Source organism: Somniosus microcephalus, chromosome 28 (assembly GCF_052327205.1).
Source record: "Somniosus microcephalus isolate GS21.2 chromosome 28, FLI_Smic_1.0, whole genome shotgun sequence".
In the NCBI taxonomy this organism is placed as follows: Eukaryota; Metazoa; Chordata; class Chondrichthyes; order Squaliformes; family Somniosidae; genus Somniosus; species Somniosus microcephalus.
The window spans coordinates 27,854,779-27,879,422 of NC_141014.1; the positions used below are offsets into that span (position 1 = coordinate 27,854,779).

The window sequence follows — 24,644 nt, forward strand, 5'->3', positions numbered from 1 at the left end:
TGGTCACCACACTTTAGGAAGGATGTGAAGGCCCTTGAGAGGGTGCAGAGGAGATTTACCAGAATGGTTCTGGGGATGGGGGATCTTAGCTACAAGGACAGGTTGGAGAAGCTGGATTTGTTTTCATTAGAGCAAAGGAGGTTGCGGGGTGATTTGATGAGGTGTACAAGATTATGACGGGTTTGGATAGGCTAGATGGGGAAAGGCTGTTCCCACTAGTTGATGGTACAAGGACTAGGGGACACAGATTTAAGGTTTTGAGCAAGAGATACGGGGGGCCGTGAGGAAAAGCTGTTATACGCAGCGAGTGGTGAGGACCTGCCGACGGAAGTGGTGGAAGCGGACACACTCGGGGGTGATTTTCATTCAGAAGTCGGGAAGGAGGCGGGACTACAACTTTCGGGGTTGTAGTCCCGCCTCCATCGAGATGCAGCCAATCCACGTGATTTTAACTTGATTGACCTTGTTGAGCCCGCCCAGCGGGCTCAGCAGGCCAATTAAGGGCCACCCGGCAACAGGTGACCTCACAGACTGAAATTTCATCTGTCAAGATGTTTTGACAGATGAAATATCAATGTTTCACAGCTGTTTGAAGCTGTCAAACACTGACAGTCTTACTTCTAACCTGAGTCCTTCTACACAGACTCAGTTAGAAATCTCAGCGGCACAGAAAGCTGCAGGCTGTCACTTTTGACAGTTCGCAGATATTCTGCTTTCTGTGCCAGTTAGATGAGGGACTCCCGAAACCTAGAGGAAGGAAGGCTGAAAAGGTAAGTACAGGTAATTTAAACTTCTTTACACACTTTAGACACACCAAACACACTTACCTTTGCACTCATGCACCCATCACTCACCTGAACACTGATATCTCGACCCCTCCAAGTCCTTCAACCCGACAGCCCGACTCCTCTAACTTGGCGTGGTTTGGAGCCATCGGGAATCCCACACTTCAAGCTTTAAAATAGGGATTAGACTAAAAACTGCCTGTGAACTACCTGTTAACAGGCAGTTAATTGGCACTAATCCCTTCCCGCCTCGGGTAGGCGGGTCCCAGTGCAGGGCGGGTACCCGCCTCCTTTGAAACTTACATGGAGGCGGGTTGGGGGCGTGATGGTGTTGGGACCCCCGAATTCGGGACTTTAACCCCCCCGCACGCCTCCAATCCTGACTCCACGGGTCAATGAAAATCAACCCCTCAATGTTTTCAAGGGGAGACCGGATAGGCACTTGAGGGAAATAAACTTGCAGGGCTACGGGGATAGAGCGGGGGAATGGGACTGACTGGATTGCTCTGCAGAGAGCCGGCATGGACTCGATGGGCTGAATGGCCACCTTCTGTGCCGTTATGACTCTATGACTGGAAAGGGAAAGATTTGCAGGGGATGTGGCGATAGAGCAGGGGAGTGGGACTAATTGGATAGCTCTTTCAAAGAGGCTTGATGGGCCGAACGGCCTCCTTCTGTGCTGTATGATTCTATGAAATCTATTTGATAGAACGCCTCAATAATAGCAATTAAAGAAAAGAATTATTAACAAGGCTGACGAACACATCAGGGACAATTATTAATATTTAATCTTTTTCTGATGCTCACCTCTACGTTGCCTCGTTTTTGCAAAGGCATAGTAAACGCAAGAGAAAAGGTGTGAACGCGGGATTCGGCCCCACGTCCAGCGACGTTACAGTGGCTCAGCTGAAGAAGCTGAAATCGTTGAGTATATTTGAGGCAGAGAGCGATTGATTTTTTGGACTCTGGGGGAAATCGTGGGATACGGGGATCGGGCGGAGAAAGTGGAGTTGAGATCGAGGATCGGCCATGATCTTACTGAATGGCGGAGCAGGCTCAAAGGGGGCCTACTCCTGCTCCTATTTCTCCTGTTCTTAAACTCCGAGGAAATTCCTGGGCTTTGTCATTTAGACCGACTGGCCAAACTCACGCAGCCTCCTTGCAATGAGTTAAAGTTAAGACTTTCTGAATGTCTCCCTCTCCTTCCTGCCTCGGCAACAACATCCGGATAAAGACATCCTTCACTCCGGTGCCACTTCCTTATGGCTCTCAGTGGGAGCATTATAGAAAGAGCAGCTCGACAGGAGATCTTGTAACTCCATCGTAATAAGGCAGTTAAAAGCTTATACAAGCTGATATATGTAAAACCAATTACAGGTATATGATGATTTATACCAAAATCTGCCCATTATGCCAGTTAAGTATGTTGTTTTAGCCAACTGTGCACAGTATTTATTTTATTTATTTGAAATTACAAATTTTGTTAAACAACAGATTTAAAATAGTGCAGGTTTAACTCGCCGCCCTTATAATAAGATCTTAATATTCAATTTCAGCTAAGTCTTGATAAAGCATATCTGATCCAAGTATAATTTCTATCTAAACATAGAATTATAATGTACTGCACCCCAGCATGTCTACTAAACACAACGCTCGGCGCAGTCACTGAATTCCCAATGTAGCTTTCCCACTCCGCTACATTATAGAGAAGTCTGGATCTCATTAGAACATAAGAAATAGGAGCAGGAATCTGCCACTTGGCCCCTTGAGCCTGCTCCGCCATTCAATAAGATCAGGGCTGATCTTGGGCTCAAAGCCACTTCCCTGCCTGCTCCCTGTAATGTATGTACCTTTAAGGGGGAGAACTACTTTTTACAGCTCCTGTATGCTGTAGTACCGGCAGTGACCACACCTGTATATAAACCCTGAGTAGTGATCTGTACAGTCAGTTGCAGTTTGAACCCTCATTCAGTAAACACCTGTTGATCGTTCCCTGCAGTCTGTTGTCTGATTATTGAAGGACACAACATTAAGATACACGGATATAACACTCCCCATAACCCTTCACTCCCTTATCTTGCAAAAATCTGTCTATCTCCACCTTAAATGTATTTAATGACCCAGCCTCCACAGCTCTCTGGGGCAGAGAATTCCACAGATTTACGACCCTCTGAGAGAAGAAATTCCTCCTCATCTCAGTTCTAAAAGGGCGACCCTTTATTCTAAAACTGTGCCCCGGCGTTCTAGATTTCCCCACGAGGGGAAACATCCTCTCTGCATCTACCTTGTCGAGCCCCTTCAGAGTCTTATATGTTTCAATAAGATCACCTCTCATTCTTCTAAACTCCAATGAGTATAGGCCCAGCCTGCTCAACCTTTCTTCATAAGTTAACCTCCTCATCTCTGGAATTAACCGTGTGAATCGTCTCTGAACTGCCTCCAATGCAAGTATATCCTTCCTTAAATAAAGAGACCAAAACTGTACGCAGTACTCCAGGTGTGGTCTCACCAATACCCTGTACGGTTGCAGCAGGACTTCATTGCTTTTATACTCCAACCCCCTTCCAATAAAGGCCAACATTCCATTTGCCTTTTTGATTACTTGCTGTACCTGCATGCTAACTTTTTGTGTTGCATGCACAAGGACCCCCAGATCCCTCTGAACTGTAGCATTTTGTAATCTCTCTCCATTTAAATCTCCATCTCGATACAGGATTCCCTTTATTTGCTCTGTCTGGTAGGACTCAGTACAGAACTCCCAAGTGCACCATTCCCAGTCACTGCCATTTCAAAAAGAAAGCATATTAATGGCCCGGAATTTCCTGAAAGGTTTCCACTTAAGTGCAGCATTACACCATTCGCGCGAAACTGACTTACACCATTTTTCCGCCGCCCCCCCGAGGAAATTTGCGCGAAACTGACTTACACCAGTTTTACACTGGTAGCTCGTTACGTGCGGATCTCCACAATCGCTTGCGCCGCTTCTGAAATGCGGCCATCGAAACTCTCTGCCGCGCATTTCCATAACTCTACCCCCTTTGCAAAAGACCCGCTCACACGAGTTTCCTGGATTTACGCGGCTTATGCCCAGGTATTTGGGCGCAGCACGACCCAAAGTCGCCTAATATCAGCGTAACTGAGGCGTCTGGAGTTCGATGGCGATTTTCTTCGCTTCTTTCTTACATTGTTTTCTGGCTAAGACTTGCATGATATCTAAGTGAAGTGCAGCCGGTCTCAGAGCATCTGAAATATCACAGAGCCTCTTCACACACTCAGAAAGCCTAAGCACCTGGACTGGCCTGGTCCTGCCTGGTCCTGGTTACTTCCTGTCAAATGTGCAGGTGTCTGAGAGGACTGGTGAGAGAGTGGACACGTGGCCATGGTCCGAGAGGCAGCATCATCATTGAACTGAACACCCACCAGGCCACTAATACTAGACCTTGGAGCTGATTGGCCACTGAGCAGTGGGAAAGCTGCCCAATCGTGAGGTCATTGACCACTGAGAGCTATTTTTCCGCACGCATATATATGTCTGATGCTCTGCAAATGTCCCTCTTTTAAAAGCTTAACCCCCTGCATCTGGGTCCTGAGTCTCCTCAGCAGACATTACCTGACCCACCAGTCAATAATAACATCTTCCACCTCCAGCTCCTTCTGGCCACTCTTGCCTGTTGCCTCTAAGAATATAAGAACATATGAAATAGGAGCAGGAGTCGGCCATTCGGCCCTTCGAGCTTGCTCCGCCATTCGATAAGATCATGGCTGATCTTCAACCTCAACTCCTCCTTACCGCATGATCCCCATATCCCTTGGTTCCTTTAGAATCCAAAGATCAATCCATCTCTGTCTTGGATATACTCAATGACTGAGCCTCCACAGCCCTCTGGGGTAGAGAATTCCAAAAGATTCACCACCCTCTGAGTGAAGAGATTTCTCCTCATCTCAGTCCGAAATGGCCGACCCCTTACTCTGAGACTGTGACCCCGTGTTCTAGACTCCCCAGCCAGGGGGAAACATCCTCCCTGCATCTATCCTGTCAAGCCCCTTAAGATCATCACATTGTGGAGTCCCCTCAGGGAAAACTAACTACTGTTCTCCCTTCCCCAGGTGGATGTCTCTGGGCTGGTGCTTGGGAGGGTCAGAAAGAAAGAGAGAAATAAAGACTTGCATTTATGCAAGGTCTTTCACGGCCTCAGGACGTCCCAAAGCGATTCACGGCCAGTGAAGTAATTTTTGAAGTGGAGTCACTGTTGTGATGTAGGAAACGCGGCAGCCAGTTTGCGCACAGCAAGCTCCCACAATCAGCAATGTGATAATGACCGGATAATCTGTTATTTTAGAGATGTTGGTTGAGGGATAAATGTTGGCCAGGAGACCGGGATAGAAGTCCCCTGGTCTTGAGTGGATGACGGTGTTTGTGGAGAGGGGCAGGGCGGCCATGAAGCAGAGGGGTCAGCTTCTGCTTGCTGCGCTTTCTCTGCGGCGGTACACCCAGGAGGGTGCAAAAGGAAGTACAGTAATCCCTCCCCAACTGCGGGGGGATACGTCCCTGAAAACCCCCGTGGTTAGTAAAACCGCGTTTGGCAAATTCACTATAAATGTTCAAATAACACAATATCAAAGCAATAAAATCATGTTATTTACCTTAATCCTAAATTAAAAACCGCGTATACGCAAACCTCACTGCCGCGGTTGGCAAAAGTTGTCGCAGAAAGGAAACCGTGTGTACTTGAAATCCGCGTATGGCAAAACCGCGGTTGGGGCGGGATTCCTGTACACAGTAGTGGATGAGCAGCACAATGGCTACAACACTGTCAGCAGCAGGTATGTCCTTAAGCATGCACTGTGTATTGTGACGACTGATTGAGGGCTGGATTTTAGCAATGGAGGCGTGTAGGAGGCGGGACTACAACTGTTGGGGTCGTAGTCCTGCCTCCATCGAGTTGTGGCCAACCCACGCGATTTTCACTTGATTGACCTTGTTGAGCCCGCCCAGCGGGCCCAGCAGGCCAATTAAGGGCCACCCGGCAACAGGTGACATCACAGATTGACATTTCATCTGTCAAGAGCTTTTGACAGATGAAATATCAGCGTTTGACAGCTGTTTGAAGCTGTCAAACACTGACAATCTGTACTCCAAGTTAATTCCTTCCTCTCAGGCTGATTTAGAGATCTCTCCAGAACAGAAAGCTGAATGCTCCAGATTTTGACAGCTTGCGGCCATTCTGCTTTCAGTGCCGGTGAGATGAGGGACTCCCGAGACCTGAAGGAAGGATGGCTGCATTATTAAGTAAAGGTAAGTAAAACTTCTTTAAACACTTTACACACACCAAACACACTTACCTCTGCACTCATGCACCCATCACTCACCTGAACACCGGACATCTCGAACCCTCAGTCCTTCAGCCCGACGGTCCGCCTCGCTAACTTGGCATGGTTTGGAGCCGTCGGGAAGCCCACACTTCAAGGATAAAAATAGGGATTAGGCTAAAAACTGCCTGTTAACTACCTGTTAACGGGCAGTTAATTGGCACTAATCCCCTTCCCGCCTCGGGGAGGTGGGTCCCAGCACAGGTCGGGTACCTGCCTCCTGGGAAATGGGCATGGAGGCAGATTGGGGGCGGGATGGGTTCGTGCCCCCCGATTTCGCGATTTTAACCCCCCACACACCTCCAATCCCGCCTCAACGGCCCGATGAAATTCGAGCCCTGTATCTCTGCTACAGGAACTGAAGAGACCTGAGGAGATGAATGTTAGGATTGACTTGCAGCTGGTATCTCTCCTCCTACCTTCCCAACGCCCACTACTTCTCCTGCATGCCTGCACAAGAGTTTTAATTTTATTTTAATTTTAATTTTGTGGAGGAGGAGTAGGCCGCACAGCCCCTCGAGCCTGCGCCGCCATTCAATAAGATCATGGTTGACCTTCGACCACAACTCCACTTTCCCGCCCGATCTCCACATACCTTGATTCCCCTAGAGTCCAAAAAATCTGTCGCTCTCCGCCTTGAATATACTCAACAAGGCTTCCTCCTCAAACGGGCTAACAGGACAGAGGCTGTGGGCACCAGCACCTGTGGATGCTTTGCAATGTTATTTATAGACCACATTCTCCTTTAAGAGGGGAAATGATGACCTGCCATCATAGGCAATTCAACCCAGAGGTCAGTCAACATTCCTTAATGAGGGTGACGCCAAGTCTGGAAATGTGCAGCTACACATCATTACATAGGATTACATAGGATATAGAAATATAGAAACATAGAAGATAGGAGCAGGAGTAGGCCATTCGGCCCCTCGAGCCTGCTCTGCCATTTAATGAGATCATGGCTGATCATCCAAATTCAGTACCCTGTCCCTGATATACGGCACAGAAACAGGCCATTCGGCCCAACCAGTCCATGCCGGTGTTTATGCTCCACACGAGCTTCCTCCCGTCTTTCCTCATCTAAATCTATCAGCGTAACCCTCTATTCCCTTCTCCCTCATATGCTTGTCTAACCTCCCCTTAAATGCATCTATACTATTCGCTTCAACCACTCCCTGTGGTAGCGAGTTCCACATTCTCACCACTCTCTGGGTAATGAAGTTTCATCTGAATTCCCTATTGGACTTCTTGGTGGCAAGGTGGCTGAAAATGTGAAACATGTTTGTTACATTGCATTGTTACAAGGTCTGAATGCCTGCCCTTACCTCGACTAACCCAGTTAGGTCATTGAACATCTTATGGCATTAGGCTGCTGCATGGGGATTGGCAGAGTTGTCACTCACTGGCAAGGTCACCTCCATCCACTGTGCCTCGATTATTCCTTTGGTTGGCCTCCTGCCCTCAGTGCCAAATGATCACTCCCTCCTTCCCTTTAATTTGGCCAAGGAAACCTTCATGGAGGAGTCTGAGAACCTGGGTACTCTGTGCCCTGCTGCGACCCCCTCAGACAGTCTTATTTTGGTCTCAGTGTTCCAAATTGTTCCCTTCATTTTTGCAACTGACGGCCTTTCCCTTTAAGCTGCTGCAGCCAGTTCAATGCTGCAGCTGCACTGGTCACCATGCTCCTTCCCCTTCTCATCCAAAGCAAGCATCTAATAGAGGTAGGTAGGATAGCCCAATGATTATGGTACCCGTACTAGCAACACAGAGGTCATGGGCTGGATTTTGTCAATGGGGAGCTTTTGGAGGCGGGACTCCCACTTGTTGGGTTTTAGTCCCGCCTCCATTGACTTGTGGCCAACCCACGCTACTTTCCCTTGATTGACCTTGTTAAGCCCGCCCAGCGGGTTCAGCAGGCCAATTAAGGGAAAGCCGGTTACTGGTGACGTCAGCGAGTGCCGTTTCATCTGTCAAGAGCTTTTGACAGATGAAATGTCATCGTTTGACAGCTCTGTGAAGCTGTCAAACACTGACAATCTTTCTTCTAAGTTGCGTCTTTACTCAAGACTCAATTAGAAAGCCTTCCTGACCAGAAAGCAGAAGGCTGCAGCTTTTGACAGTTCAGCGGCCATTCTGCTTTCTGTGCCGGTGAGCTGAGGGACTCCCGAGACCTGAAGGGAGGAAGCCTGCAGGAAGAAGTAAAGGTAAGTAAAACTTATTAAAACACTTTACACACACCTCACACACTTACTTCTGCACACATGCACCCATTACTCACCTGCACACCGGACATCTCGGACCCGCTGACCCCCGCAGACCGACAGCCTGCCTCGCTGACCCTGGCGAGGTTCGGAGCCATCGGGAAGCCCACACTTCAGGGCTCAAAATAGGGATTAGGCAAAAAACTGCCTGTTAACTATCTGTTAACAGACAGTTAATTGGCATTAATCCCCTTCCCGCCTCGAGGACGCGGCTCCCAGCGCGGGTGGGTTGGGGGCCCCAAATTCTGCCATTTTCCCAGCAGTCCCACCTCCAAACACGCCTCCCCAGGGCTGGCAAAATCCAGCCCCTTGACTTCAAAGGCCAGCGTGGCACGATGTGAAATTGAATTCAATAAATCTGGTCATTTGTGGGCCAGCACCAGAAAACGACCATGAGAGATGCCAGATTGTTGCAAAAACCCAACTTGTTCATTATTGTCCATCAGGGAAGGGAACCCTCTACCTGGTCTGACCTGCAGATTCACACTATGTTCGTGCCTTAGTGCCCTCAGGGCAATGAGGGATGGACAATAAATGCCAGTGTTGCAAATATCCTGAGAACCAATAAATAAACAAGCCTGACCTGAATAAGATAATAATCCTGAGAACAGATTACTGGGCTGGTCAGAGGAAATAACAACGTAAGAAATAGGTGCAGGAGTAGATGATATGGCCCCTCGAGCCTGCTCCACCCCTGTGTCAGCTGTGGCTCAGTTGCTAGCACACCTTCCTTTGAATCATAACAAGTCATGGGTTCAAGTCCCACTCCAGGGACTTAAGCACATAAATCTACGCTGACACTTTAGTGCAGTGCTGAGGGAGCGCGGTGCTGTCTTTCAGATGAGATGTTAAACCGAGGGCCTGTCTGCTCTCTCAGGTGGATGTAAAAGATACCATGGCACTTTTTCAAAGTTCTCAGGTGGATGTAAAAGATACCATGGCACTTTTTCAAAAGAAGAGCCGGTGTCCTGGCCAATATTTATCCCTTAATCAACGTAAGAAAAAAACAGTTTATCTGGTCATTTTCACATTGCTGTTTGTGGGAGCTTGCTGTGCGCAAATTGGCTGCTACATTACAACAGTAACTACACTTCATTGGCTGTAAAGTGCTTTGGGACGTCTATATAAATGCAAGTCTTTCTTTCTTTAAGAGAGGTATTGAATAAATCTTTGAATGAATGTGTTGCGCTGCAGCCCCAATGGAACTGGCAGCAGGTTAATATTGGTACATACTCCCGATGGTGCGGTGCAATATATCAATTTACAGATGCTGCTAACAGAAATATTAGTGCAACCCATAAAGAAACATCTAGGGCAGGATTTTCATTGGGCCATGGAGGCGGGATTGGAGGCATGTGGGGGGTTAAAATCTCGAAATCGGGGGGGCACGAACCCATCCCGCCCCCAACCCGCCTCCATGCCAGTTTCAAAGGAGGCGGATACCCGACCTGTGCTGGGATCCGCCTCCCCAAAGCGGGAACGGGATTAGTGCCAATTAACTGCCTGTTAACAGGCAGTTTTTAGCCTAATCCCTATTTTTATTGTTGAAATGTGGGATTCCTGACGGCTCCAAACCACGCCAAGTTAGCGAGGCGGGCCGTCGGGATGAAGGGCTTGGGGGGTTCGAGATGTCCGTTGTTCAGGTGAGTGATGGATGCATGAGTGCAAAGGTAAGTATGTTTGGTGTGTGTAAAGTGTTTAAATAAGTTTTACTTACCTTTACTTACCTTTACAGCCTTCCTTCCTTCAGGTCTCCTGAGTCCCTCATCTCACCAGCACGGAAAGCAGAATGGCCACGAGCTGTCAAAAGTTCCAGCATTCAGCTTTCTGTTCTGGAGAGATCACTAAATCAGCCTGAGAGGAAGGAATTAACCTGGAGTACAGATTGTCTGTGTTTGACAGCTTCAAAGAGCTGTGAAACGCTGATATTTCATCTGTCAAAAGCTCTTGACAGATGAAATGTCAATCTGTGATGTCACCTGTTGCCGGGTGGCCCTTAATTGGCCTGCTGGGCCCGCTGGGCGGGCTCAACAAGGTCAATCAAGTGAAAATCGCATGGGTTGGCCACAACTCGATGGAGGCGGGACTACAACCCCGAAAGTTGTAGTCCCGCCTCCTACACGCCTCCAGTATCAAAATCCAGCCCCTAATCTCTAGTTCCTATCTCGTTATAACCAGCAAATTTCATCCGCAGGGGCATTCTGTGAGTGAGGTTCATGTCAAACAAATTCATCTTTTTAATCATGTTAAATAAAACTATCTATTTCATATAATAGAGGTAATTTTCTGAATATGTAGGGTGATGAGGATTGGCGTCCTGGCGAATCTCGACTGCCTGGCAGAAAGCCATGGGCACATTGCCCACAGTTTCCTTTCTATTGACATCACAATTGTCCTCCAAGATATTGGTGCATATGGTCTTGCCAATTGGAGGTGCGTTGGGCAAACGTAAAGTTCACCAAAAATGATCAAAACAGTCCAAAGATTAAATGGATGATAGTATCTCTTCAGAGATTGTGTCAGTCGTGGCTCAGTGGGTAGCATTTTTACCACTGAGTCAAAAGGTCGTGGGTTCAAATCCCGTGAGACTTGAGCACAAAAACCTAGGCTGACACTCCAGGGCAGTGCTGAGGGAGTGCTGCACTGTCAGAGGTGCCGTCTTTTGGATGAGATGTTAAACTGAGGCCCCGTCTGCCCTCTCAGTTGGATGTAACAGATCCCATGGCACTATTTCGAAGAAGAGCAGGGGGAGTTATCCCTGGTCTCTCAATCAACATAACAAAAGCAGATTACCTGGTCATTACCACGTTGCTGTTTGTGGGAGCTTGCTGTGCGCAAATTGTCTGCCGCGTTTCCTACACTGCAACAGTGACTACACTTCAGAAAGTGCTTTAAAGTGCTTTGGGACGTCCTGAGGTCGTGAAAGGCGCTATAGAAATGCAAGTCTTTCTTAGAGATGGTTTGTGTTAGTGGCCTTGTGGAAGCCTCATCGTTCACAGGTGCGTGAGCTATAATAGTCTCTTCATTCCCTGGTGTGATGTGCCTGATAGAATTTAAAGAATGAGCTTTTCATCTCAACTGGGGTCTGACTCAACAGTCACTCTGCTGCGCTGCAATATGTTGCACCACAGGGTGACAGGATGCAAAGACTATGTCAGCTAGGCTCAGTGGGGGCACTCTAGTCTGAGTCAAAGAGGTCATGGCTTTGCCCCACTCCGGGACTTGAGCATATAATCTAAACTGGCACTTCCCGTGCAGTATTGAGGGCGGGTGCATTCGTGGAGGTGCCATCTTTTGGATGAGACTTGGGGCTTTCAAACTTGCCACAAAAAAAAAACAATGGAAATATAGGGGGAAGTTAAATGAGGCAAGGGTCCCAGTCCAAAGCCTTGCTGGACTGAGGCACAAGTTTTGCATGAAATCTTTGTAAAAAATATACCTTATAATTACATTCTAATATTATAATTGTGTTTGTTGAGATTTAAAGTGTTGGTGACATCAGATATCTTCAATTGAGTTTGATCCTCATTTAATTGAGGATTGCTGATTGCATTGTAAAGTGTTGGGAGTCAAATTGGATTTAACCGCAGTCAGTGAGGCGGAGATGTGTTGCTTGTACCACAGACTACCTGGTTTTAAGAAAATTGACACTTATAGGAAGGAAGGCCTTGCATTTCTATAGCACCTTTCACGACCTCAGGACGCTCAATGCGCTTTACAGCCAATGCGGTACTTTTGAAGCGTCGTCACTATAGTAATGTAGGAAACGCAACAACTAATTTGTGCACAATTTGTCCCACAAACAGATAAACAGTTTCTTGTGTGATAAATACTGGCCAGGAAACCAGGAGAGAACTCCCCTGCTCTTTGGATCTGTCACATCCACTTGAGAGAGCAGACGGGGCCTCGGTTTAACATCTCATCCATAAGCTGGCACCTCTGACGGTGCAACACTCCCTCAGCATCAGCCTAGACTTTTGTACTCAAGTCTCTGGAGTGGGACTATGAACTCACAATCTTCTGACATCAGAGGCGAGAGTGCTACCCACTGAGCCACGGCTGATACGACTGAAGAAAATAATGATTGAATTGTAATGACAAGCATGTGGTCACATGTTAGGTTATCATTTTGAATGGCAAGATTCCAGTCAAGTTGTTAATCTGTCATTGGAACCGACTCTAGCCCTATGATTACTTAAATTCACTTATGGATTGCTTTGTTCTTTAAGTCTTGAATTACAGTTGAAAGATTGGCAGCAGACCTTCCTGGCCACACCGTTCTATAACCAATCACCAAGGCGGGCTGGATCTGACTCGCTCAACAATTGTCCTACCCAGTGGGCACATACCTGGCCTCAGCTTAGCACTTTCCTGCACATTGAGATCAGGAACTCAACATGTGAATGAAGAAGTCCCTTTAACCTAGATGACTTCATTCTTCGACAGTACCAAACCCTCTGTTATGAATCTTATGATCCATGAAGAAAGACTCATGAAATAACACTGGACGGCCAGCTGGTGTCGCCGTCCAAGGAGTATAAATACTCGGGCGTGGGCCCAGCTTGCCCAGGACATTTTGTAAACAGGAACTAGTGAAAGATAACTAGACCTCCATGTTTTGAAACAAGTTGATTAAAGCCTTGCTTTATACTCGAACCAAGTGCGTAGTGAGTTTTATTACGTCACCCTCGTGTCTCACATTACAGCATTAGGTGCGTCTTAATCCTCCTTAGATAGAATTACGTAGAATGTGCTGCACAGAAACAGGCCATTCAGCCCAGCAGATGTTTATGCTCCACAAGAGCTTTCTCCCACCCTACTTCACTTCAACCCTATCAGCATATCCTTCTATTCCTTTCTCCCTCATGTACTTATCTAGCTGTGCCTTAAGCATGTCTATGGTATTTCCTCAACTACACCATGTGGTAGCAGGTTCCAAGATTCTAACCACTCTCTGGGTAAAGAAGTTTCTCCCGAATGCCTCAGGTTTATGCCATATGGATCGCAGATGAAATCTGGAATATGTGACCTGTACTCACGTTTTATGAGTGTAGATGTTGCTTCTGATTCTCTGAGGAACAGGACTGCGATGCCATGAACGAGAGTCTGGAGGGAGGTAACACACAAAAAAAGCATGATTTGCGTTTAATTTCGCTCTTTCTGTCTCTCCTTCAGTAGTCTTCCTGCACCAAGCACCTTCCTCTGCTGAGAAGACCGGCTCCTGGGAATGTCACCATTCATCCAATTTTCCCACTCGTCCTGTTCTCTGCTCAGTGCCTTACTATGGAGGCCTACTTCAGACTGCCCAACCAATCCATTGGAGGTCCAATACAAAGCACCAACATAACAGGCTGGATTTTCATTCAGGAGCCGGGTAGGAGGCGGGACTACAACTTTCGGGGTTGTAGTCCCGCCTCCATCGAGAGGTGGCCAATTCACGCGATTTTAACTTGATTGACCTTGTTGAGCCCGCCCAGCGGGCTCAGCAGGCCAATTAAGGGCCACCCGACAACAGATGGTGTCACAGACTGAAATTTCATCTGTCAAGAGGTTTTGACAGATGAAATATCAGCGTTTCACAGCTGTTTGAAGCTGTCAAACACTGACAGTCTTACTTCTAACATGAGTCCTTCTCCACAGACTCAGTTAGAAATCTCTGCTGCACAGAAAGCTGAAGGCTGTCACTTTTGACAGTTCGCAGCCATTCTGCTTTCTGTGCCGGTGAGATGAGGGACTCCCGAGACCTAAAGGAAGGAAGGCTGTAAAGTTAAGAAAAGGTAATTTAAACTTCTTTAAACACTTTAGACACACCAAACACACTTACCTTTGCACTCATGCACCCATCACTCACCTGAACACCGACATCTCGACCCCTCCAAGTCCTTCAACCCGACGGTCCGCCTCGCTAACTTGGCGTGGTTTGGAGCCGTTGGGAATCCCACACTTCAGCATTAAAAATAGGGATTAGGCTAAAAACTGCCTGTTAACTACCTGTTAACAGTCAGTTAATTGACACTAATCCCTTCCCGCCTCGGGGAGGTGGGTCCCAGTGTGGGGTGGATACCCGCCTCCTTTGAAACTTGCATGGAGGCGGGTTTGGTGCGGGATGGGTTCGGGACCCCCGAATTCGGGATTTTAACCCCCACACGCCTCCAATCTCGACTCCACGGCCCAATGAAAATCCTGCCCAACGTCTCCGAAAAAGTGATTACCTCAAACAGTACCTGAATAAATTTCCTTTTGATACATCACTCAGGTGGTGGACTTGCTTTGGGGATTATGCAGCAGTTGCTTATCTTGATGAGCAATATTGATTTCAACTATAAAAGGCATGGTGTCCAGGAGTTCTAAGTGTGAACCTCTTAACTGTATAACCCACTATAGTTTCCGGTACGATGGAAGAATTCCCACATGACTCCCCTGGTTCCTCAGTTATTGCAATGCCCCATGTTGAACTGAGCCATAGAGACCCAGGAGGTCCCAGGGCACCATGCCCTTTCGTTGTTGACTAAGTTCAACTTTTATTTCCATTCATGGGATGTGGGCGTCGCTGGCAAGGCCTACATTTATTGCCCATCCCTAATTGCCCCTGAGAAGGTGATGGTGAACACTTTCTTGAACCACTGCAGTCCGTGTGGTGAGTATACTTCTTTCCAGCAGTTTGGTAAAACTAAGTGGCTTGCTGGGCCATTTCAGACGGCGGTTAAGAGTGAAGCACATTGAGGATTTGAGTATATGAGTAAAGATGTCTTACTGCAATTATATAGGGCCCTGTTGAGACCACACCTGGAGTATTGTGTACAGTTTTGGTCTCCTTACCTAAGAAAGGATATGCTTGCCATAGAGGGAGTGCAACGAAGGTTCACCAGACTGGTTCTTGGGATGGGGGGATTGTCCTATGAGGACAGATTGAGTAGACTAGGCCTATATTCTCTAGAGTTTAGAAGAATGAGAGGTGATCTCATTGAAACATACAAAATTCTTACAGGGCTTGACAGGGTAGATGTTTCCCCTGGCTGGGGAGTCTAGAACCAGGGGTCACAGTCTCAGAATAAGGGGTCGACCATTTAGGACTGAGATGAGGAGAAATTTCTTCACTCAGAGGGCGGTGAATCTTTGGAATTCTCTACCCCAGAGGGCTGTGGAGGCTCAGTCGTTGAGTATATTCAAGACAGAGATCAATAGATTTTTGAATATTAAGGGAATCAAGGGATATGGGGATAGTTCAGGAAAGTGGAGATGAGGTAGAAGATCAGCCATGATCTTACTGAATGGCAGAACAGGCTCGAAGGGCCAAATGGCCGATTCTTGCTCCTATTTCTTATGGTCTTAGCCTGGAGTCACATATAGACCAGACCAGGTAAGGACGGCAGATTTCCTTCCTAAAGGAAATTAGTGAACCAGATGGGTTTTTAGGACAATCCGGTAGTATGGTCGCCATTACTGATACTAGCTTTTTATTAACTCCAGATTTATTTAATTAACTGAATTTAAATTCCCCACCTGCCGTTATTGAGATTTGAACTAATGTCTCCGGATCATTAGTCCAGGCCTTAACTAAGCCTGCCAGGGCAGTAGCTGGGCATGACAATTGGCCTCAACATCCTTGGGCTAGGGTGGAGTAAATCATGCAGGACTCTTGCACCTGATGTCAGCTGTGGCTCAGTGGGTAGCGCTCTTGCCTATGAGTCAAGAAGGTTGTGGTGTTCAAATTTCACTCCAGAGCACAAACTTTCGGCTGACACTCCAGTGCAGTACTGAGGGAGTGCTGCACTGTCGGAGGTGCCGCCTTTCAGATGAGACGTTAAACTGAAGCCCTGCCTACCCTCTTGGGTGGATGTAAAAGATCCCATGGCACTATTTCGAAGAAGAGCAGGGGGAGTTCTCCCCGGTGTCCTGAGGCCAATATTTATCTCTCAACCAACATCACTAAAACAGATTATCTGGTCATTATCACATTGCTGTTTGTGGGAGCTTGCTGTGCGCAAATTGGCTGTCACATTTCCTACATTGCAACAGTGACTACACTTCAAAAGTACTTCATTGACTGTAAAGCGCTTTGGGGATCACCTGAGGTTGTGAAAGGCGCTATATAAATGCAATTCTAAGGCCTAAAAATTCGGTTCCTTTGCAGAAAGCAACTAGCGCACGGGCGCGGCACCACCAACGCCTCCCGCGAAATTCAGCAGGTGGTTAGCGGCGGCGGTAACCGTTAGCGCCCAGCTCGCACCCCGGCTGCGATCTACGGTAGCGCCCCCCCCCCCCCCGACTTACTGCCGGACGCTATGTCCGACAGGGTCGGGGGGTGGTCCCACCTGCGGCCGGGAGGTGCTAATTAAAGGGAAGGTGCCGGGCGGCCATTTCTGTTGCTGGCCGCCTGCCAGCACCTGCCCCCTCTGCCGTCCCCAGTCTCCTCTGAGCCCCCTCCGCGGGGTGCTGGCTGCACTCCGTGAGCCCGGCACGGCTCTTTTGCCAGCACTCCGATCCCTGGTGGCCCAGCTGGGCCCCGGGTCGCACTGCGCAAGGCCCCTTCCCTTTAAGAAGGGGAGGAAGGCCTGCAGTACCGCGGCGCGACATGATATTCACTCGCAGCACCCCAAGCGGGAGGCGGGGCACTCCCAGTAGTACCCCGCTTCCCTCTTGGAGCGCTACCGATGAATTTCGGCCGCGGGGGGGAGCTAATTTTTTCGGAGTGCTGGCGAAGTTAGCGCCCCAAAGGGGGCGCGGCTCAATTTTTCCCCCTAAGGCCACGGGGCCTTTTTTGTGGTCTGCAGTTTTCTTGAAGCTCTGGGAATCACTGAAGCAGAACCATGTGTATGAAGGTATATCAGCAGTCAGTGTTTGATCTGAAAGATAACACGATCAAGGGATAAGCATTGCAGCAAAGAACAAGACTGCTATTCAGCGGAGGGAGTAGCGATTGGGGGTGGGGGAGGTGGGGGGAATGCATTCCCTAACATAATATAGTAGCTCACATAAATAAAATCAGGGTGTCAAACCAACCCATTATGATTTGGGTCTATAGAACAGCAGCGACAAAGAGTTCTGCAAAATATACTTAGACAATCATCCTGGCTGTCATTCATCCAGAAAGGGTTCATTGATGCTCAGCACAGATGGATGGAAAATGATTTATAAACGTTTGACTGTTGCCATTGTTTAATAAAGGGAATTGCTACCCCTGTTAGAACCAGTTACAAAACAGTTTTGATTTCAAGTTGACGTTCTTTCTGTTTTCCTCAGTGTCCTTCCACAGATTTTTCTTGTACAGAGTTGTGTAAAGCCCAGTGTGCTGACAGCAGCGGCGGAGAAACCAGCTTGAAGGAGTTACTGAGCGTGAAGAAATCTGAAATAGCGCACACACTTGAAATGATACAATTGGCGATACGACCAGGGTTAATGACTGTGTCTACTCTAGAGGAGCTAATTCAGCTCCCTCGCACTATCAGGTTTGGCAACTCTTTCAGGCAGTGCTGAAGATATCGGTTTTGAACAAAAATATTTTCTTTTTTTTTAAATGAGAAATGGAGAGCAGGACAAAAAGATTAGAATTCTTTGCCACATTTTTGAGGGAGGGTTTGCCCTACAAGGATGTACCTTAGAACAAGATTTACAATTTGACTACAAGTGCTGCAGGAAACAGTTGAATTTTTTGATTGGAGAGTGGTGACCTCTTTGAAGCACTTTGTGGCAATAAAGTATTTACTTATCGGGGCACACGTTCCAACTGAACACAGGAGGGAAACTACAGAATCAGTCATTTTCAGCTCTTATTTTCTGCCGGATTCCAAAATGGCTGCATCCTGTTGCCATAATCTAAAATGGTGCCATTATTCGTCTGTATTTCTCAGTTCTGGCCTCTTGCGCATCCCCAATTTTCATCGCTCCACCATTGGCGGCCGTGCCTTCAGCTGCCAAGGGCCCTAAGCTCTGGAATTCCCTCCCTAAATATCTCCGCTTCTCTACCTCTCTCTCTCTTCCTTTAAGATGCGCCTTAAAACCGCACCTCTTTGACCAGGATTTGCCCTAGTATACCCTTGTGTGGCTCGGTGTCAAATTTTGTTTGATGATACTCCTGTGAAGCGCCGTGGGACGTTTTATTGTGTTAAAAGCGTTATATAAACGCAAGTTGTTGTTGTGTCCCTCAACGATGTTCTGTGGACGGGGGGGTGATTTCACATTTGGAGCTCATTCAAGTAGATTGTATTCAGATCCAATTTCAACACAGGAACATAAGAATTTCAAGAACACGGAAAGGCAATAGTGTCAACAAGCTTGGCCATTTTTGATCGACTGATCCCCCTGCCCCCATGCAGGAGGGTTTTTAGAAAATGAGAGGTGATCTTACTAAAACATATAAGATTCTGAGGGAGTTGGACAGGGTAGATACTGAGAGGCTGTTTCCCCTCGTCAGGGAATCTAGAACTAGGGAACATAGTTTCAGAATAAGGGGTCACCCATTTAAGAAGGAGATGAGGAGGAATTTCTTCTCTCAGAGGGTCGTGAATCTTTGGAATTCTCTACCCCAGAGAGCTGTGGAAGCCGAGTCATTGAATATATTCAGGGCTGAGATAGACAGATTTTTGAGCAACAGGGGAGTCAAGGGTTATGGGGAGCGGGCAGGAAAGTGGAGTTGAGGCCAAAATCGGATCAGCCATGATCTCATTAAATGGCGGAGCAGGCTCGAGGGGCCAAATGGCCTACTCCTGCTCCTGTTTCCTATGTTCTTATGCGGGAATGGTAGCGTAGTGGTTATGTCACTGGGCTTAATAACTCCAAAGGCCTGGATTACTGATCTGGAAGATACATAGATACATAGAAGATAGGAGCAGGAGTAGGCCATTCGGCCCCTCGAGCCTGTTCCGCCATTTAATGAGATCATGGCTGATCATCCAAATTCAGTACCCTGTCCCTGCTTGCTCCCCATATCCCTTGATCCCTTTAGCCTTAAGAACTATATCTATCTCCTTCTTGAATATATTTAATGAATTGGCCTCCACTGCCTTCTGTGGTAGAGAATTCCACAGGTTCACCACTCTCTGGGTGAAGAAATTCCTCCTCATCTCAGTCCTAAATGGCTTACCCCTTATCCTTAGAGTGTGACCCCTGGTTCTGGACTCCCCTGCCATCGGGAACATCCTTCCTGCATCTAGTCTTGTCTAGTCCTGTTAGAATTTTATAAGTTTCAATGAGATCCCCTCTCATTCTTCTAAACTCCAGCGAATATAAACCTAATCGACCCAACCTCTCCTCGTACGTCATTCCTGCCATCCCAGGTATCAGTCTGGTGAATCTTCGCTGCACTCTCTCCATGGCAAGAACATCCTTCCTCAGATAAGTGAGTTCACATCCCACCATGGCAGCTGTAGAATTTTAATTCAGTTAATTAAATAAATCTGGAATTAAAAGCTAGTATCAGTAATGGTGACCTTGTAACTACTGGATTGTTGAGGCTGCTGCGGAACACGAATGGAGGCCGAACCGATCTGAGGAACACATGGCTTTTATTACATTCTCTTGAGAGATGGCTGCCCCAGCTCCTCTCTCTGCTAAACCCGAAAACAGAATGAGGGCGACGCCTGCGCTTTTGAGTACACACTGAGGGCGACGCCCGCTCCTTTGTCATGCCTTAAAGGCAGCATGCTTCTTAAAGGCAAGGTGCCCGATTTATTGTCCACGGACAGAAAAGTGGATTGCGCCCGTTTAGGTGGCGATCCGCCACAGGATTGTCATAAAAGCCCATCTGGTTTGCCAATGTCCTTTAGGGAAAGGAAATCTGCTGTCCTTGCCCAGTCTGGCCGATATGTGAATCCAGACTCACATCAATGTGTTGACTCTTAACTGCCCTCTGAAATGACTTTAGCAAGCCACTCAAGTTGTTCTAGGGCCCTTCTCAAGGGCAATGAAGGATGGGCAATAAATGCCAGGCTTGCCAGCGACGCCCACATCCTGTGAATGAGTCCAAAAAAAATTCCTTAATCCCCTTGCTGTTCAGCAGTGATCTTAAATGCTCTTGGTGTAAAGCCCTTTGCAACAAAGAGCCTGTATCAGAGTTTGGGTCCATGCAAATCACAGCCCATGTGATCTTCGTTACAGTGAATAATTTGCCTGGGTCAGGTTTGTCAACCCCTTTCATTACCTTGACCATTTCAATTAGGTCACCTCAAGGTCTCTCTCTTTTCCATTAGGAGTGACAGTCACGCATTTTGATTGAAAAATGCCGTCTATTTTGATACCTGTCACTTAATAAAAACAAACACAGCTTCCCTACCTTCAAATGGCCATGTGTCGCTCTTGGTTGCAATTGTCAGCCCTAATGTCTCCCCGATGTTGACAGTTCTGCGTCTTTCTTTACCGTGTAGTAAGCTATCAAGGCCGCAATTTCATTCTTCCGACATTTTTGCTTGGTCTATTTCCTCTCCGGAGCATGCGCGGGGAAAGGAGCAAAAAGTTGTAGAGGAAAAATGCACGGAAAAATGAAAATAGCGCACAGGAGAAACCAAGGCCAGGAATTTTCCTCGGATCTGCTCACACTCCACCATCGTAACTTGGCCGGAAGTGCGGCGGAAATAGGGTGTTCCAAAGGCTAGGGCTTACTTTTGTACAAACGAGGAGGCTGAGGGGTGACCTGATAGAGATCTCTAAAATTGTGAAGGGGTTTGATAGGGTAGACGTAGAGAAGATGTTTCTACTTGTCAGGGGAGACTAAAACTATGGGTTATAAATCTAAGAAATCATGAAACGTATAAAATTCTGACAGGGCTAGACAGACTGGATGCAGGGAGGATGTTTCCCCTGGCTGGGGAAGGTCTAGAATGAAGGGTCACAGTCTCAGGATACGGGGTAGGACATTTAGGACTGAGATGAGGAGAAATGTCTTCACTCAGAGGGTGGTGAACCTATGGAATTCTCTACCACAGAAGACTGTGGAGGCCAAGTCACTGAATATATTTAAGAAGGAGATAGATAGATTTCTAGACACAAAAGGCATCAAGGGGTATGGGGAGAGAGCGGGAATATGGTATTGAGATAGAGGATGAGCCATGATCAAATTGAATGGCGGAGCAGGCTCGAAGGGCCGAAGGGCCGACTCCTGCTCCTATTTTTCAATGTTTCTATATTTCTAAGATAGTCACTAATAAATCCAGTAAGGAATTCAGGAGGAACTTCTTTATCCAGAGAGTGGTTAGAATGTGGAACTTGCTACCACAGGGAGAGGTTGAGGCGAAGAGCATTTAAGGGGAAGCTAGATAAGTACATGAGGGAGAAAGGAATAGAAGGTAATGTTGACAGGGTGAGATGAAGTAGGTTAGGAGGAGACTCGTGTGGAGCATAAACACTGACGTAGAGCATATGAGCCGACTGGCCTGTTTCTGTGCTGTAAATTCTCTGTATAAAGTTAGGGCAGCGGAGCAGAGTCAGCACCAAGGAAATTTCCGACTATGATAACTAAGTGGGGGGATTATTGACATTCTAAATATGAATAGTTGGCTGAAAATGTCATCGAGAAAATGACAGCTTCTTGTTCCATGTCTAGTGTCATGAATCTTACCATTCATGTAGAAATGACTCATGAGATAACACTGGGTGGCCAGCTGGTGGCGCCGTCCAAGGAAAGTGTAAATACTCAGGCGTGGGCCCAGCTTGCTCAGGATGTTTCTGTAACCAGGAACTAGTGATGTAACTAGAACTCATGGTTGTGAAACAGTTGATTAAAGCCTTGTTTTATACTCAAACCAAGTGCCTAGTAGTTTTCTTACATCATCTGGTGAAGCACTTCCAGCAAGCTTTACTTGCACCTCTGGAGAGGATGGAAGAAACAGCTGACAGATGATCGTCTCTTCGGATGAGACATTTAACCGAGGTTCCGTCTGCCATCTCGGGTGGACTTAAAAGATCCCATGGCACATTTCTGAAGAAGAGCAGGCGGGTTCACCCAACGAGTTCCTGGCCAACATTTCTCCCTCAACCAACACCTAAAACAGATTATCTGGTCATTTATTTCATTGCTGTTTGTGGGAGCTTGCTGTGCGCAAATTGTCTGCCGCGTTTCTTACACTGCAACAGCGATGACACTTCAAAAGTACTTCATTGGCTGCAAAGCACTTTGGGATATCCTGATGTCTCGAAAGGCACTATATAAATGCAGGTCTTTCTTTTCACTTAATTTTACCTCTTTATTTAATTAAATCTTTGAAGTATCTTCTCTCATTCCTCCTAACGTTTAATACACTGTGCTATACATTCCTCCTCCCTCCATCATCACCATGTTGAAATCAAGACTCCTTGCACAATTTTCTTCTCAAACTTATTTTTTCCCTTGGCATCAAAATGGTGGAAACCCTTACTCCCTCGGACGTCCCTTGCCCGGGCATTCAAATCCGAACTTGGTGTCACCTACCCGCTGTGTTCAAGTTGGCCTCATCTTCTCTCCTACTCTTTTCAACCCTCTGGCATCCTATCTGTTGGGTTTTGACTCTTCATCCAAGTTCCTCAACAAAGACTAAATCCGTGTCCGTATGAATAAGAACTTAAGAACATAAGAAATAGGAGCTGGAGTCGGACATTTGGCCCCTTCGAGCCTGCTCCGCCATTCAACAAGATCGTGGCTGATCTTCTACCTCAACTCCACCTTTCTGCACTCTCCCCATATCCCTTAATTCCCTTCGTTCCCAAAAATGTATCGACCTCTGTCTTGAATACTCAACGACTGAGCATCCACAACCCTCTGGGGTAGAGAATTACAAAGATTCACAACCCTTTGAGTGAAGAAATTTCTCCTCATCTCAGTCTTAAATGGCCGATCCCTTATTCTGAGACTGTGACTCCGTGTTCTAGATTCTCCAGCCAGGGGAAACATTTTCCCAGCATTAACCCTGTCAAGCCCCTTAAGAATTTTATATGTTTCAATGAGATCACCTCTCATTCTTCTAAACTCTAAGGAATATAGACCTCGTCTACTCAATCTCTCCTCATAGGGCAATCCCCTCATCCCAGAAACCAGTCTAGTGAATCTTCACTGCACTCCCTCTAAGGCAAGTATATCTTTCCTTAGGTAAGGAGTCCAGAACTGTACACAGTACTCCAGGTGTGGCCTCACCAATGCCCTGTGTAATTGTAGTAAGACTTCTTTACTCTTCTACTCTATTGCCGTTGTAACAAAAGCTAACATACCATTTGCTTTCCTAATTGCTTGCTGTACCTGCATGCTAACCTTCTGTGATACATGGAGGTCGAACTCCAAACCATCGTCAACACCTTCACTGAAGCGTTCGAGAGCATGGGCCTTACACTAAACATCCGTAAGACAAAGGTCCTCTACAAACCTGCCCCCGCCACACAGTACTGCCCCCCGATTATCAAAATCCACGACAAGGCCTTGGACAACGTGGACCACTTTCCATACCTCGAAAGCCTACTGTCAGCAAGGGCAGATGTCGATGACGAAGTCCAACACCACCTTCAGTGCGCCAGTGCAGCCTTTGGTCGCCTGAGGAAGAGAGTGTTTGAAGACCAGGACCTCAAACCCGGCACTAAGCTCATGGTCTACAGAGCAGCAGTGATACCCGCCCTGCTGTATGCCTCAGAGACATGGACCATGTACAGCAGGCACCTCAAAGCACTGGAGAGGTACCACCAATGCTGCCTCCACTAGATCCTGCAAATCCATTGGCAGGATAGGCACACCAATGTCAGTGTTCTTGCTCAGGCCAACATCCCCAGCATCAAAGCTTTGACCACGCTCAATCAGCTCTGATGGACGAGTCACATTGTCCGCATGCCCGATACGAGACTCCCAAAACAAGCGCTCTACTCGGAGCTCCGGCACGGCAAGAGAGCCCCAGGTAGGCAGAGGAAACACGTCAAGGACACCCTCAAAGCCTCCTTGAAAAAGTGTAACATCCCCACCGACACCTGGGAATTCCTGGCCCAAGACCGCACAAAGTGGAGGAGAAGTATCTGGGAAGGCGCCGAACACCTCGAGTCTCTTCGCCAGGAGCAAGCCGAAGCCAAGCGCAAACAGCGGAAGGAGCGCACGTCAACCCAAGCACCCCACCCACTCGCCCCTTCAACCACCGTCTGCCCCGCCTGTGACAGAGACTGTAGGTCCCGCATTGGACTCATCAGTCACCTGCGAACTCATTTTTAATGCGGAAGCAAGTCATCCTCGGTTCCGAGGGACTGCCTAAGAAGAAGAAGGGATACATATACAAGGACAGCCAGGTCCCTC

The 24,644-nt window shown here is 47.4% G+C and overlaps 1 protein-coding gene across 2 annotated transcripts in view; it reads right to left on the minus strand.

The window, feature by feature from the left end:
• The window catches only part of LOC147099468 (protein phosphatase 1 regulatory subunit 29-like), a 566,107-nt gene that overhangs the window by 104,884 nt on the left and 436,579 nt on the right, over positions 1-24,644 (minus strand). For both annotated transcript variants that reach the window (XM_085969640.1, XM_085969642.1), the window contains exon 3: positions 13,453-13,519. The gene's annotated coding sequence lies outside the window, so the exon portion shown is untranslated. The remainder of the gene's footprint in view (positions 1-13,452; positions 13,520-24,644) is intronic.